At 38.8% G+C, this 14,514-nt stretch overlaps 1 long non-coding RNA gene across 1 annotated transcript in view; it reads right to left on the bottom strand.

The window, feature by feature from the left end:
• The window catches only part of LOC118430478, a 19,514-nt gene extending 19,161 nt beyond the window's left edge, over positions 1–353 (bottom strand). Inside the window, exon 1 of the long non-coding RNA XR_004832862.1 lies at positions 159–353. This is a non-coding gene — a long non-coding RNA (uncharacterized LOC118430478). The remainder of the gene's footprint in view (positions 1–158) is intronic.
• Positions 354–14,514: the final 14,161 nt, after the last annotated feature.

The following is a 14,514-nucleotide window of genomic DNA, read 5'->3' as shown; positions in this document are numbered from 1 at the left end:
GGGCAATTTTTTGGGTGTATTGGTGAAATTTTGCCATGTACACTATAGAAAACGGTTGATCTTTCTGACAACCCTTACTTCATGCCCGCATTCTGGTAGGTAAATAGAAACACATAAACTATAGAACGCCCATGTTAAGAAACCAAAACAATGCTGACCTTTTGTGGGGATTGGTGACCTGGTGAGTCGGGTCGGCTACTTTTGGGAATCCGAATGAATTACGCCAAGAACAGGTTAAGTCCCTGTGTCCCTCAAGTAAAGACAAGTATGTCGGCAAAACGTTACCAGTTATAAGATATAATAAAAACACAGTTTGCACAACACGCCAGCTGCAAAATTGAGGGTTCTACACCACAAAGAACCCATTAAAAACACACATCACGCCTGAAGCTAGACGCCCATATATCTTTAAATCTGTCACATAAGGTCGTCGGTGACAACTGACAACCATACGATAACATGCCAGGTGTACCTGGTGACCAGGTCCGATCTGTTGGACCATAACATCTTTTCGCCAGCTTTGTGATACGATGCCTGACCTGAACTGAATTTGTCATTGTCACATAGAAATATATGCATTCATTTTATTTCATTTCCTTCGTTGATTCAACATGACAGACATACACATAATGGTAGCCTGGATGGTGATGGAATTTAGAACAGACACATAACCTACTCGGCCCACATATTTTTATTAAAACAATATATATCAAAATAGTATACAACATCCCTGACATTGAGTACACATCATTACAAGCTAAGTCTCTATAGTCTTGTTTTACAGATTGATTATCAAAAGCTATATATAAACACAAATTACAAAAACCAGCCTGCTGCAATACCTAATTGCTACCTTTCTTTATGTTTACATTCTCTCTTCGTCATTCACCATACGACCACGCACAATGTCAGGAGGATTGGTTACATATGAAAATAAGGGTTATTTTCGTTACTTACTCTAATATCTTTTCCGTGTAATGGCAGGCTATTAGAAACATACACCAAAAAAACACCCCGAATGATAAGAAACAAAAGAAGACGACAAACCTTTTGAAAAGCCAAATAGCTGAAATGTTTGGTAAATCCGAGCACATTTACGTAATTATGTGAAAAAAAGATGCATTATATACTTCATATGCTTTACCTGTTTAATATTGACATTCTTGTTTATCAGCTAAAAGAAGATTGCGAACAGGATTGTTTGGGGTGACCTCATTGCAGTAACATTTTTGCACATAGTCTCGGGCAGAGGGATTTCATGATGAAAACAACAGAGTAAAATGTAAGGTAGCTTGTACTTCTTCACAATAGAGCAGTGCTGGTGTTGTGTTCACTACAACAGACGAGTTTGTTGCCCAGCAGGAGCACTGTTTACACATTAGAAAAGCGGTGAAAATCATAGTGGTGCATGTGTTACTGGTCTAAGTTTACTCTGACCTTACTATTTACAGGGTTTCGGATTCGCGTCATATTCGTCGCAACCGTCCCCTTGTGGCCAATGTCATTTTTATAATCTGCAAATCTGCGACATTCCGATTGTCGGATTTTGTACGGATCTGTCAAAGTGTCCACTGGAGCGGTGCTCTGTGGGTAATTCGGAAATCCGTGAATCCCGGTTTTCGTATTTCTACGGATTCTGTGGAGGTAGTAAATCGATGAATTCCGGCAGTCGGATTTTATGCGTCTTTTCTGCGCTTCCTGATTGCACTTACAAGAGTCTTAGTAGTGCGGTGTACTGTTGGTAATTATATTCAATGTGAACATTCTCATCAAAATCACGGATTTACCAAAATACGCCGCCGTATCAGTCAGGATTCAAGAAAGCTCGAATTCGAGAGGTATACGGCACCAGAATTGGTCCGATTTGCGGTGCATCGTCGTATTCGAGTAAAGATCATGGATTTGTCCGGATTCGCTTGGAAAAGTTCCGTGTTCGGCATGTCGCCTGATTTCGGATCCGTCGTATTTATTAGGATTCGAAGTTATTCTCGTGCAGTGAACCGACTTACAACATTTGTGCATACATTATCTCTAATTGCTGTCAGAGCCAGTCTATTCAAAATCACTCAACTGTAATGTATTGGGGCCCAGCTCAGGGTTTGAAAACTCCCCACCGAACAGAGTCCCTGTATGATCGTGACCAACAATACATTGTTTTTAACTAATATTAACAAATACTTCTAGCCGTCTTATGAGGAGTAGTGTGTGTGTGTGTGTGTGTTTGCCTCACAACCAATTCCGAGCCAAGTAACAACATCCATCTCAACATAAATTATGTGCAATTTCTGTCAGAGCCTTTTTAAAACCTTTCTATTGTATTGTATTGGTTGGGGCCTAAGTCCCGGTTTGAAAATACCCCACTAGATAAGGGCCCCCGTTCTTATTGATGTTCGCGGTAGCTCTGTTTTGCCCCTTTTGCGTTGGCCACTTCATCGCGACCTTAAAACTACCGCGAACATTTTTTTCGACAATAGTATGTGACTATAATGTATGGCGCTACAGCGATGTAATTAGACAACTTAGAAGACAAAACGCATATCATGGTTACATTTGTCTAAAATAAATCTGGGCATCCATAGATTGAAAAATTTGACTTATTTTTCCAACTTGAACACGATATTGGTCAATCAGATGTAAGGTTAACTGAATACACGTTACTGCTTCTAGCTTACTATATACACAAACTGTAAGACCTTTGTGATACATTGAATACCTGTGAAATTTCCTAAGCCCAATCTTCTACAAGATCATAGATTATATACCACTCAGCTGTTTGTATTTTCGTATCTTCAACCCGACATGAATTCCTGTTGTCCATAGGCCAGTATGAAGAAGATGCAAGTTATAACGTTTCTCACAGCAGAGGTGGGCAGGTTAGTTTGAGGCTTTAAACTATTAAATGTCATGATATGCCAGTAACAAGATACGAACCTAGTTTTGTCAGAAACCGAAACTTCATAATATACTTTGTACTTACCAAGGACCGTCCCACTTAATGTAAATCGACTTCACTGCCAGTTGTGCAATTATGGAGGGGGGCGACGAAGATTACATCGACGAAAAAGCAACGTCACTATTCCGCGCCTTCAAATTCAAACCACATTTTATTCGAATCTTAAGCCACTCCAAATCACTATTGTAGACTCCGGTGATGCCATGTACAGGACAGAGAGCGATGAAACGACTTTCATATCTGTGCCGCACCCTGAACCAACAACGGTTTCAGCCGCCCGCTTAGCATCCTGTATCTTACGGGTAATTAAGGACTGCGGGTTTCGGATTCGCGTCGTATTCGTCGAAAACGTCCCCTTGTGGCCAGTTTCCTTTTTATAATCTGCAAATCTGCGACATTCCGACTGTCGGATTTTGTTTGCATCTGCCAAAGTGTCCACTGGAGAGGTGCTTTGTGGGTAATTCGGAAATCCGTGAAATCCCAGTTTTCGTATTTCTACAGATTCTGCGAAGGTAGTAATCCGATGAATTCCGGCAGTATGATTTTCTGCGCTTCCTGATTGCACTTATCAAGAGTCTTAGTAGTGCAGTGTACTGTTATTAATTTTTTTTCGAGGAAACTCCTATCCGATAGGTATATGGCACCGGAATTGGTCCGATTTGCAGTGCATCGTCGTATTCGAGTAAGGATCATGGATTTGTCCGGATTCGCTCGGAAACGTTCCGTGTTCGGCATGTCGCCCAATTTCGGATCCGTCGTATTTTTTAGGATTCGAAGTCATTTTCGTGCAGTGAACCAACTGACAACATTCGTGCATACATTACCTCTAATTGCTGTCAGAGCCAGTGTATTCAAAATCACTCAACTGTAATTTATCGGGGCCCAGCTCAGGGTTTGAAAACTCCCCACCGAACAGAGTCCCTGTATGATCGTGACCAACAATACATTGTTTTTAACTAATATTAACAACTACTTCTAGCCGTCTTATGAGGAGTAGTGTATGTGTGTGTGTGCTTTTCTAAAAACCCATCAAAGCCAAGTTAACAACATCCATCCCAACGTACATTATGTGCAATTTCTGTCAAAGCCTTTTTAAAGCCATTTAACTGTAATGTTTTTGTTGGGGCCCAAGTCCCAGTCTGAAAATACCCCGCTAGATAAGGGCCCCCGTCTTGTATGATTGTTACCAAGACTATACTGTAAATGCAGAAATGTTTGTGGTGGTTTAATTTTCCCCCCTTTTGTGGTGGCCACTTCATCGCGACCTTAAAACTACCGCGAACATTTTCAACAGTGACTATAGTATGTGACTACAGTCTGTGGCGCTACAGCGAACTTAAAACCACCTCGAACAATCAATTTTCCAGCTTCCGCGAAAGTAAATCATTTTGAACTGAAATGCATTCAGAGTATTGTTCAGCCATACTTTGTTTGTCACTGATGTTAGCCACTAGTTAATTTTGACTGGAATGTTTTTTTAAAACTTAATCCTATCCAACTAACAGGCATCTTGCATTGCCTTGATTTTGAGTAATCTCCGTCAGCTTAGGTCTATTTAAACTCATTCTGCTGTAATGTATTGGCTGGGGCACAAGTTAGGGTTTGGAAAATACAGCAACAGTTTTCACGGCGTCATCTGTTTCCCGCTCACCCAATAACGGCCCCAACCAGCCAGTGCGACGACCCAACTCGATAAATTATGACAAAAAATAGTTCTAGAGTGTGCTGAACTAGTACCGACAATGAGCTACTAAAGGTCTATATTGTTGTTTAATAGGAAGTTACCTGAATATTCATTTCAAGTACTGTTTAGCAAATTCAGATAAGGCGTTTATTTAATGTTTGTCTATTTTCAGCTTTTACTAAACAGACATGTTATCTTTAATTACGGGAATATATCAGTACCGCCTAAAAGACACTGTTTAACATGAAAACTTGATTTTTTGTAGACTCGAATTGTTAGAAAAGAATAGTATCGAGTGAGTCAACGTTAACTACATGGAACTATAACAAGATTTGGTTTTATCAATACATGAATAACATATAAGAATTTCAATTCACTGATGATGCAAACAACGTACCTACATTATTAGGTAACATAATGATGTATTTTGCCGGCTTTACGTTGATGAATAATTAATGGTTTCTCTTATTCTCTATATGTTTCCCAATTGTTGGCATTCACGTGTCAAAGAGGACTCCTAGCGGCGATTGTACCTGTTGCATATCTTATTTTTCGATGGATCAAAGAGGGCACCTACGGTCTTACCCGGTACTGCACTTGTTTTGTTTTGTTTATTTATTTTCACAAGCAAATGCGTAAAACATAATAAGTAACAATACATAAAAGTAGGAGTATGAGATGGAAAAAGCATACGTACCTTAACTAAGCCACCCCCATATACTTAAATAATATCTAAACTAACAATCAATAAAAAAATACAATTAAGAAAATGTATTTTTGTGTATTGAAATGCGATAGTGTGAAATAGTAGGTAAGGATAACAAAGTACGAACTAAGATTTTTTTTTTTAAACGAGCTTAATATATGAATTTAATACCGGGGGCTAGAGTTGCTTTTTTGCTGAATTTTAGGGAACTTTTAATGTGTTCGATCGACTGCTTGGTAATATCAAAAATATTGAAAAATAAAACGTGGATTTCACATATAGTGGTTAAGTGCCAGGGTCCATGGCTAGGTTTGTTTATTTCTATTTATCGACTTTCAGTAAATAAACATGGTACTCTGTTTAGCGGAATATTTCACTAGACATTTTGGTACGACTCGTAAGGTTAAAACACCAGTATCGATAAAATAGACATTTACTACATGGAACTATAACGATAATTCGTTTCTTCGTTTCGATGAGCTTTCATTCGGATAATTTGCTTCTATAAATCGAGGTTACCATACAAGAATGTCAATTTACCGATGATTCTAAAACCATACATAAAATTTCAGATAACATGATGGTGTTTTTGCCAGCTTTGCTTTGATAATTATTTACGGCTTTTCTTTCCTGTCTGACTAGTTTTGTTTCACAACTGTTGGCATTCACGTGTCAAAGAGGACTCCTAGCGGCAATTATACCTCTTGCATATTTAAGTTTTTTGATGGATCAAAGAGGGCACCTACGATTTTACCCGGTACTGCACTTGTTCCCTTCGTGAAACGAAGGGTTTGTAGTCAGTGCTGTTTTGATGTCAGGGGGTCGTTTGTCAGCCTGATAACTAAGGAACGCGTGGATGGATGGTTTTGATATTTAGTATGTGGGTAGGATTAGACATGACGAAGGAATGGCAGGAATTGCGTTACGGCAGGGCGCTCTAGCGTCGTGTTATGGTACTGCAGCGGAACTTCCGGTTATGCTATTTTTGTTTAGGACTTGTTTCGGTGATGATTTGTATGTGGTAGGTAGCTGTGTAAAAACATAGTAAGGTGTGTAAGTTTTGGCCACCTAGGGGTTTCGCAGGGGCGTTGAAGGTAATTCTTGTTTTAGGTTTTGAGAAGGAATAATTTTGTAAGTGCACTTTAAACAAGTGTTCAATAGAGAAGTTTATTTGCAAGTTCGTGCCCGAGGGCTAATTGCAAGTACATGGTATACACATAGTAACAATGGACAGTCATAAACAATATTCTAATCTAATACTAGTGTTGGCTATTTCTAAACAGGTTTGGTTTGACTTCTTTTTTGGACGCAGAGGGAGACGAAAAGCCCAACATTTTCTCAAATTTGTGGGTTCTGCGATTTCAAGAGAAAAGTAGCTTTCTGTTCGTCTGTCAATGTGGGGAAGTTGGGATAATACCTTGTGACTTCTCTAAACAGAGTGATTCTTTCGGTTTCGTTGAATGAACATTTGGAAATGAAATGTGTTTCGTCTCCCACTGATTTAGATGTACAATATTTACAGATTCTATCACACACTGGTAATCTCTTATATCTCCCTGTTTCCACTTCAAGAGGATCAGCGCTAATTCTGACTTTGCTTATTGCGTAGCGCAGTTCGAAACCAACTAGTTCTAAGTACTTCTCTCTATCGTATACAGATTTACAAGTTTTGTAGAATCTAAGCTTACCGGTATCTATACCTATATTATGTAGAGACGTCTGGATATACATATTGGTAATTCTGTTCCTTATCATATTACATACATATACAGGGTCACAGAGTGAGTTGTCAGAGTACCAGAGATAAGAATATCCACTATAATCATTCCAAGAGTGCATTTACTTGTAACGGATGCGTAGTAAAATCCATTTGTGTTAAACACAACCAATATTTTACAAGTCGAACGGAAATATCTATGTCTAGTGGAAATCTGCCTAATTCGAACCTACATGATAAATTACTGCTATTTCTAGAGACTCCAAGAATGTTTTTGCAGGTTGTGTGTAATTTTGATCGGAGATGCATCATTTAATTTCTCGATACCCCAAATTTCACAACCATATAACAGAATGGGTTTAACACAGGAATCGAATATTCTTAGAAGGCTATCGGGTGAGACTGATGAACGAGTTAGACATTTGAAGCTGTGCATGCCTTTGCGCGCTTTGTTTGACAATTGTTTTTTGGCTAATGAGAAGGTACCTGATGATGTTATGGTAATGCCTAGGTAGCAATATGAAGATACGATGTCTACTCTCTCTTGTCCGAATAAATAGTTTTGTTTTGAAAAAAAACGGCCAGATTTGTTGAATATGATAATTTTTGTTTTCTTTAGATTCACTTCGAGCTTCCATTTAGTGCAGAATATGTTTAGTTTATCTAGAGCGCTTTGCAGTCCTTCTTCAGTCTCAGAGAATAAAACAACATCGTCTGCATATAGTAAACATGGCACTAATAAGTTATTGAGTGCGGGTGGAGAACATTCGGTATTATCTAACTCGTGAACAAGGTCGTTTATAAAAAGATTAAAAAGGGTAGGGCTTAGGTTGCACCCCTGTCTGACACCCTTACTGGTAACAAACGGAGGTGTTAGGCCGGATGACGTTTTGACGCATGTGCTGGGTTTTTCATACATGCATTTAATAAGACTGTAAAAGTTCTCTCCTATTCCCGAGTTGAGTAATTTGAAGCGGAGCCCTTCTCGCCAAACCGAGTCGAACGCCTTTCTAAAATCTAAAAAAACACGAATATATTTGTTTCTTTTCGGATGTATATTTGCTAATAAGGGTATCCATGACAAATAGGTTGTCTCTTGTTCCAAAATGTTTCCTAAAACCGGCTTGGTTGGGTGAGATTGAGGTTGATGGATGTTAATGACTGTACGTATGCAGACAGCTTACGTAATGATGTACATAATTGCATAATTGTTATGCAAATTAGGTGGTAATTTGCATGATACAATAGGTATGTGTAGAAACCTTATATAGGGCGTGTCTGTGAACAGTATAGCTGCGTAAGACCATGACAGATTGATCTGATTTTTGGTATGTGGGTAGTTCTTGAGAAGGAGATGAAACGTACGAGGTGTTTTTTTTCGTCTAGTGGCTTCTGACGGGTTTGCAGGGGATGTTTGAACGTGGAAAATGGGTTTTACAGTGGCCCTGAGTGGCTATGGCGCAATCGTGCTATATCTAGGTGGTATTACGTCATGCTGCTACCAGCGTGGGCTGCACTTACCCCGTCTCCACAGGAAGTGACCCCAAAGGTCAACAACAAAATGGTACTATAGGGGCAGTATATTATACATGGTGGGGTGTACATGTTTCCCATAAGATTTGATAATCTGTACACCAAGAATATTAGGGCAATGATGATATTGTATACAGGGGCATATATCAAAAGTTTTAAAAGGGCTGTACATGTAACAGTTACTACCGGTACAAAACATTGATGAAAAAAAGCAGGGTTTGCTTTTCACAGTAACTTGTAGTCATTGATGAGATTGTTTATAGGGATTGTACATTAGACATATGGGATACACAATGTAGTGGACTGCATTGTGAAACAAAGAATGTTACATCATCATTGTTGCAAGCAACAAGTCGAAAATAATTATCTGTATTGCAGCGGTTGTATATTATACTTAAAGGGGTTGTACAAGAAAGCCATATTACTTTGTGGAAACGTACATGCAATGTATTAAGTCGTCAATATTGACATGTTTTATCTCGATAGTCCATTATACACATTGGAAGTATATAACGTACTACATTGCGGAGCTAGGTAGCAATTTGCATATTCAATATCTATATTTATCTATAAATATCTCTTTTTTTCCAGTTACAAATGTAATACATGTTCGTTTGACTGTCCTTTTAACCCTCAAACACCCGACTGGGGTCCATTTGGACCCCAGGCGTAAATTTTGAAGTACCATTTGAACATTTTTGATCTGAAGAAAAAATCCTTCCGTGACTTTGTTAGCCAATATCTTCTATACCTTCTCCTAAGTTTTTATGAAGATTAGTACAATACTGTGGAAGCTATAAAGAAAGTCCGTGATCAGTCCGTCTGGGGTCCAAACGGACCCCAGCCAAAAAGTGCAGCTTTTGAAACAAAGTTTTTAGTCTAACTCCCTAACTTCTTATCCTATCACCACCAAACTTTCAGGGGATAATAAACATGTAAAACTAAATCCTCATAAAAACTTCTGTGTCATCACCATATAATATGACGACATTATGGCGTCATTTAGCTTATAAGGGCGGCCATCTTGGATTTTGACTAATGACGTCATGAAATTAGCATAAATTATAAATTTTGAATCATGAAAATAGCATTGAACTTTATAGAATTTTATTGTCGTAAGAAAACAAGCATGTTTTACCAAGAAAACCTTGTTTCAATCGAAATTGGATTTTTTTTTGCAAAAATATGCCTTCTGATCTTTTCCATACATTATGATAATGAGGTGGAATTAGTAACACCTTAACATGTCAAAATATTCTTCTTACATTGACGAAGCAATGTATGTACAATGATCACCGATAGGAATTGGAGCTGAGATTTTATGAACAAAACATTTTGGGGTCCGTTTGGACCCCACTCGGTCATTTTAGTCGCAAAAAAAGGTCGGGTGCTTGAGGGTTAAGAAATGCTGCGGATTAATTAATTGTGCAAACTAGCCCCTGGTTTGCACAAAAAACTTGATTATAGAAGGCATCCCCCTAGTTATCTAGAGATCAAAAAGCATGACGATCCGTCAACCCTTCCCGTGTTATTACCCTCCAAAGGGATGATACAATTAAGCACGCGCATAAGACTTGTTGTAAATTCCGGGAATGTTTACCAAGGCCACAGCAAGTAAATTTTATGGATGACATCCTCTGCAGACTGCAAACAAGAAAGCTTTTTAAAAAAGCTGGCTGGTGCGTGATTTTGGGAGAGAAGCTGAGTTAATAGCGTTAGTGTGGTGATGACAAAACCGACACATTTCTGGATGCACGCGCCGATACTTTTCCGACATGTTTCTTATGTAAACCCGACCTCCCCGTGCAATGTGCATGATTTACATTACTAAGTGCGGTGTTTCGAAATAATAAAAGAAACACTACACAGTCTATAATTTCACAAGAAAAACGTTTCAATCTTTAGGTATTGACGTTCCTTTGAGAGGGGGGGGGGGGGGTTACGTACGAAATTATACATTTGTCTCCACACAAATGGGGCTACCCACATGTTGGCATGGCTTGCCGCCCTCCCACCCAAATGCTTCAACATCAAGCCGTAAATTCTACGTACAACGATACAAAGGGCTTATGAAATCATTACTAAAAATGTATATTCTAAAATTTAACGGTTAGGAATGAACGAATCGATTTTTCGTGTGACTTTCCCTTTGAACAGGCGTTTTGCTGCGGTTCAACAAATAGCAGCTAGCAGTGACGTTAACTTTAAGGCTAATTAACATAATCTTTGTATATAACGGAAATCACTTTGTACTCTAGTTTGTGAAAAGCTAACACAAACTTTTAACCTGATACGATAAGCTTGATTATGTACTGGTCTACTCCGATGAATACGACTATATAAGTATTTGAGTTTGATATAGCTAGATTTTAACTATTACGATGGCCACAACAGCTATAACATGCCATGAAGGTAGGTTTAAAAGGCTTGCAGCAGTATTAGGTTAAGGCAAGAAGAGCTTGATCCATGCATCCATGCATGGATCCATCCATGCATGGATCCATCCATGCTAGGATCCAAAGACCCGCTCCTCCTGTCTTAAAGCTGGTGCTCACGCACCAGCAAAAAAAGTGCGATGGGACGAATAAAAAAAAATAAAGGTAAAAACAAACAAGATGGCTACATTTTCAAAAACACGCACCATAAAGTTGTGACCATTGTTGTAAAAAGAATCAAAGGTGCAAAACATGGCATCAGAGCCAACAAGGTATTCATTCCTGTTTTTTAAGACATGTACTGGTGTGGTAAAAGTGACACTAGTGTGGTAGACTGGCATCATCAACAAAATTGGTAAGCACACTCATAGCTTCCATATATCGAATAAGTTTTATTTCTACAACTACAGTCCTGGGTACCTCGCAAGTGTCACTTGTACAAGTACAATCATTAGGCTCCAAAAAAATATATTTGCTCATTTTGGTACTTTATCGTCATGTTGACCGTCCCTGCAGAAGAAAAAATTTTTGTTTGTTTTTTCCTGAAATCAGGCGAACATTAATGCGCGCGCGGATGTCATCCATAAAATTTACTTGCTGTGGCCCAATCGAACATTCTAGTACACTACTCAGTTAGGCTAATATTTCTCTCTTTGTTAGTTACATGTGTCTTATGTTTGAGTATCTGCTTTTATGACATGAAGTAGGCTTTTAAACTGTCCTCATTATCTATGCAAATTAGCCCATGATTTGTATCCCTAATCTTACATATTTGTTTGTAAGATTATGTAAGGCATCTCCATAGCTATCTCACTCATTCGCTCGCTCGCTCACAGCGTGCCTGCGAAGCTGGTGTGTTACGCCGAATGGCGGTTATACCGGCTATATAGATATATATACAGAAAAACTATCTGCATTCCAAATGCCAGGAACCGGGGTCTTTTCAATAAGGAAAAAACACTCTAAGTTTGGGATGCAAGTCCAAAATTACAAAATGCTTTGCCCGTTCAACTTTATTTTTTTATTGAGGACTTACCAAAGGTGTAATGAATAGGTGGAAAGCGTCAAGGAGTCCCTTGGGACTCGTCCGATTATACTGTAATTATATATAATAATATAGGATTTGGGGGCATTATATATAATTATATTTATCCCATTTCGGCGTTATACATCATTATATATGACCTATTTCCCCGTTATATATAATGATATATAACCCATTTCACCATTATACATATTTATTTATAGCCCATTTCTCCATTATACATGATTATATGTAATGCTGATGCCCCTTATACATAATTATATATAAAACCTGTGATCATTCTTCATAGTTATAGGCATCATTTATGACATTTATTGATAATCATACCTAGGCCCCATAAGCATTATACATAATTATATATAACTAGACATAATTATAGATAAGCATTAACGGATAAAGCGTAAGGTGAAAAAAACTTGTTTTGGCTAATATTTTCACCATATATTGCTTTCTGACTAAAAGAAATAATGTTGAGAAGCATTTTATGTCTATTGCAACACTTTGACGCTAAATGCTGGTCATGATGTTCTGACCTGCTCAAAACCTTAGTTGTCTGCTTAATGCACAGCCTTAAATGTTACAGCATTAAACAGTCAGAGGTTTAGTCTGAGGCATGATTTTCTCAAAGCACTTTGTATTATGATGATTGTCGTAGGAAAGTTGCTTAGGACAGTTTTTTTTACACAAACCAACTGCAAGTCGCTGCTGCGTGTCAGTGGCATTGTTGTGAACCCTAGTGACTTGGAGATATTTTTCTGTACCAGCTGCTGGTCCTGTTGTAGCCTTCCTGCTACACACCTTCAGCGATCAGCCTGAATGCCTCCATCTTTCTGCGAGCTTCCATATTGCATCTTCCTATTGCCACTCCACAACCTGATCGTACATTGAGTTTTGTCGCTGGTCAAGTTTACTGCTGATATGGAATGATACTCTGATCAAATACTAAAAGAAATAAGATGGAGGCAGTGAGAAAGAAGGAGGCATATGGGGAAATAACAGCTAGTTGATGGAGTCCCGGGTCCGTGTGTGTGAACAGGACAGACTGCTTTTAGTATATGTCATTGCCATAGGACCAGAAATTTCCTCATGTGAACCGGTGTCACTAGCGATCTCGCCCTCCCCAGCTGGTGCTCTCGCCCCCCCCCCCATCTCGCCCCCCTTTAGCGATTTCGCCCACTCCCCCCCCCCCAAAAAAAAAAAACTGGTTTACCTAACATTTTAGAAGTTGATTGGTATAAATCACAAAATGCAGTTTCAGAATGATATAAGTACACGTGTCTGATACCTAAATCCATCCATAGTATCAATATTAACGTCATTACATGTTGATATTTAAGACAGTTGAAGTTTTTTTTGGACAAGGAGGGTTGGGTCCCTTGTATTCCCATTCTTGCAATATTATACTTGAGTCTCGACATAAGATTGTATTCCTCTGTCCTCAAGCAACCTATATATCTCCAATATGAAGCCTCTACCATGAATTGACCACAAAAGAAGTATGAAATGTCATTATTATTTATGTAGATAAGGTATTCATTAGAATATCGCACAGTTTGTTATATGCACCTCCAATATGACTGTTTTTCTAGTATTTAGGAACTGGTGCGTTTACCCGTGTTTCTTAGGACTGGTACTTTGTAGCATTTCTCAACAGGTATATGAATTTGCGCGTAGATAGTGTTTATAATGAGAAACTATTATTCACTTGTGTTTTTGTTAGTGCTTTGGAAATGTTTCCTGCACAAGAGAGAAAATACTGTGACAAATTGAAAACATATAGCTGACGTGTTCCGTTTCATAGATGTATAGTGTCGACTTTCGAGGTATAACATCTTCAGGTAATAAGGTGGCATATAGGTACCAGGCAACACACAATATTCTTTACTCCTCAGGTGCAGTATAGTACCAGGTAGCGTGCCTAATATGTAGTAACCAGTTGCTCTTGAGAACTCTCCGAGAAGCAATGTTCTTAGGGGGGACGAAAACACTGGCGGGTATTGGGGGGGGGGGGGTGACGAAAACGCTAACGGGGGGCGAGAACGATTGTGATCTCGCCCCTCCTGGCCCTTAATAAACATTCTTAGTGTGTACCTAGAAGGGGTGAAGAATTAAGCTAGGAGTATTGCAGACTTACTCCTGTGCATGCAGGAGTATGTCTATCCTGGATCTGTTATGTTGTATGTGACCTTACTAACTATGATCTGTTGTATATCTTTTGCATGCAGAGAAATAATGTATAACCGCAAACATATGACTTCGTTGTACACCTTCGTCGTTGTATGCCAGGCCCTTTCCTTCATTGTTCCCTTGGTCTTTGAAGGCCACTTCTCTTTTTATCACCCAAGTGTGATAATTATCTTTTCATGATTATCTCTTTGTTCCTTGATGTTATCTAGCAACCACAATGCATGCACTAATTTGTAATACAGACACTATAGAGA

Source organism: Branchiostoma floridae, chromosome 1 (assembly GCF_000003815.2).
Source record: "Branchiostoma floridae strain S238N-H82 chromosome 1, Bfl_VNyyK, whole genome shotgun sequence".
NCBI classification, from domain to species: Eukaryota; Metazoa; Chordata; class Leptocardii; order Amphioxiformes; family Branchiostomatidae; genus Branchiostoma; species Branchiostoma floridae.
The sequence above is the reverse complement of the archived record's forward strand: the minus strand, read 5'-3'. Positions and strand labels throughout refer to the sequence as shown.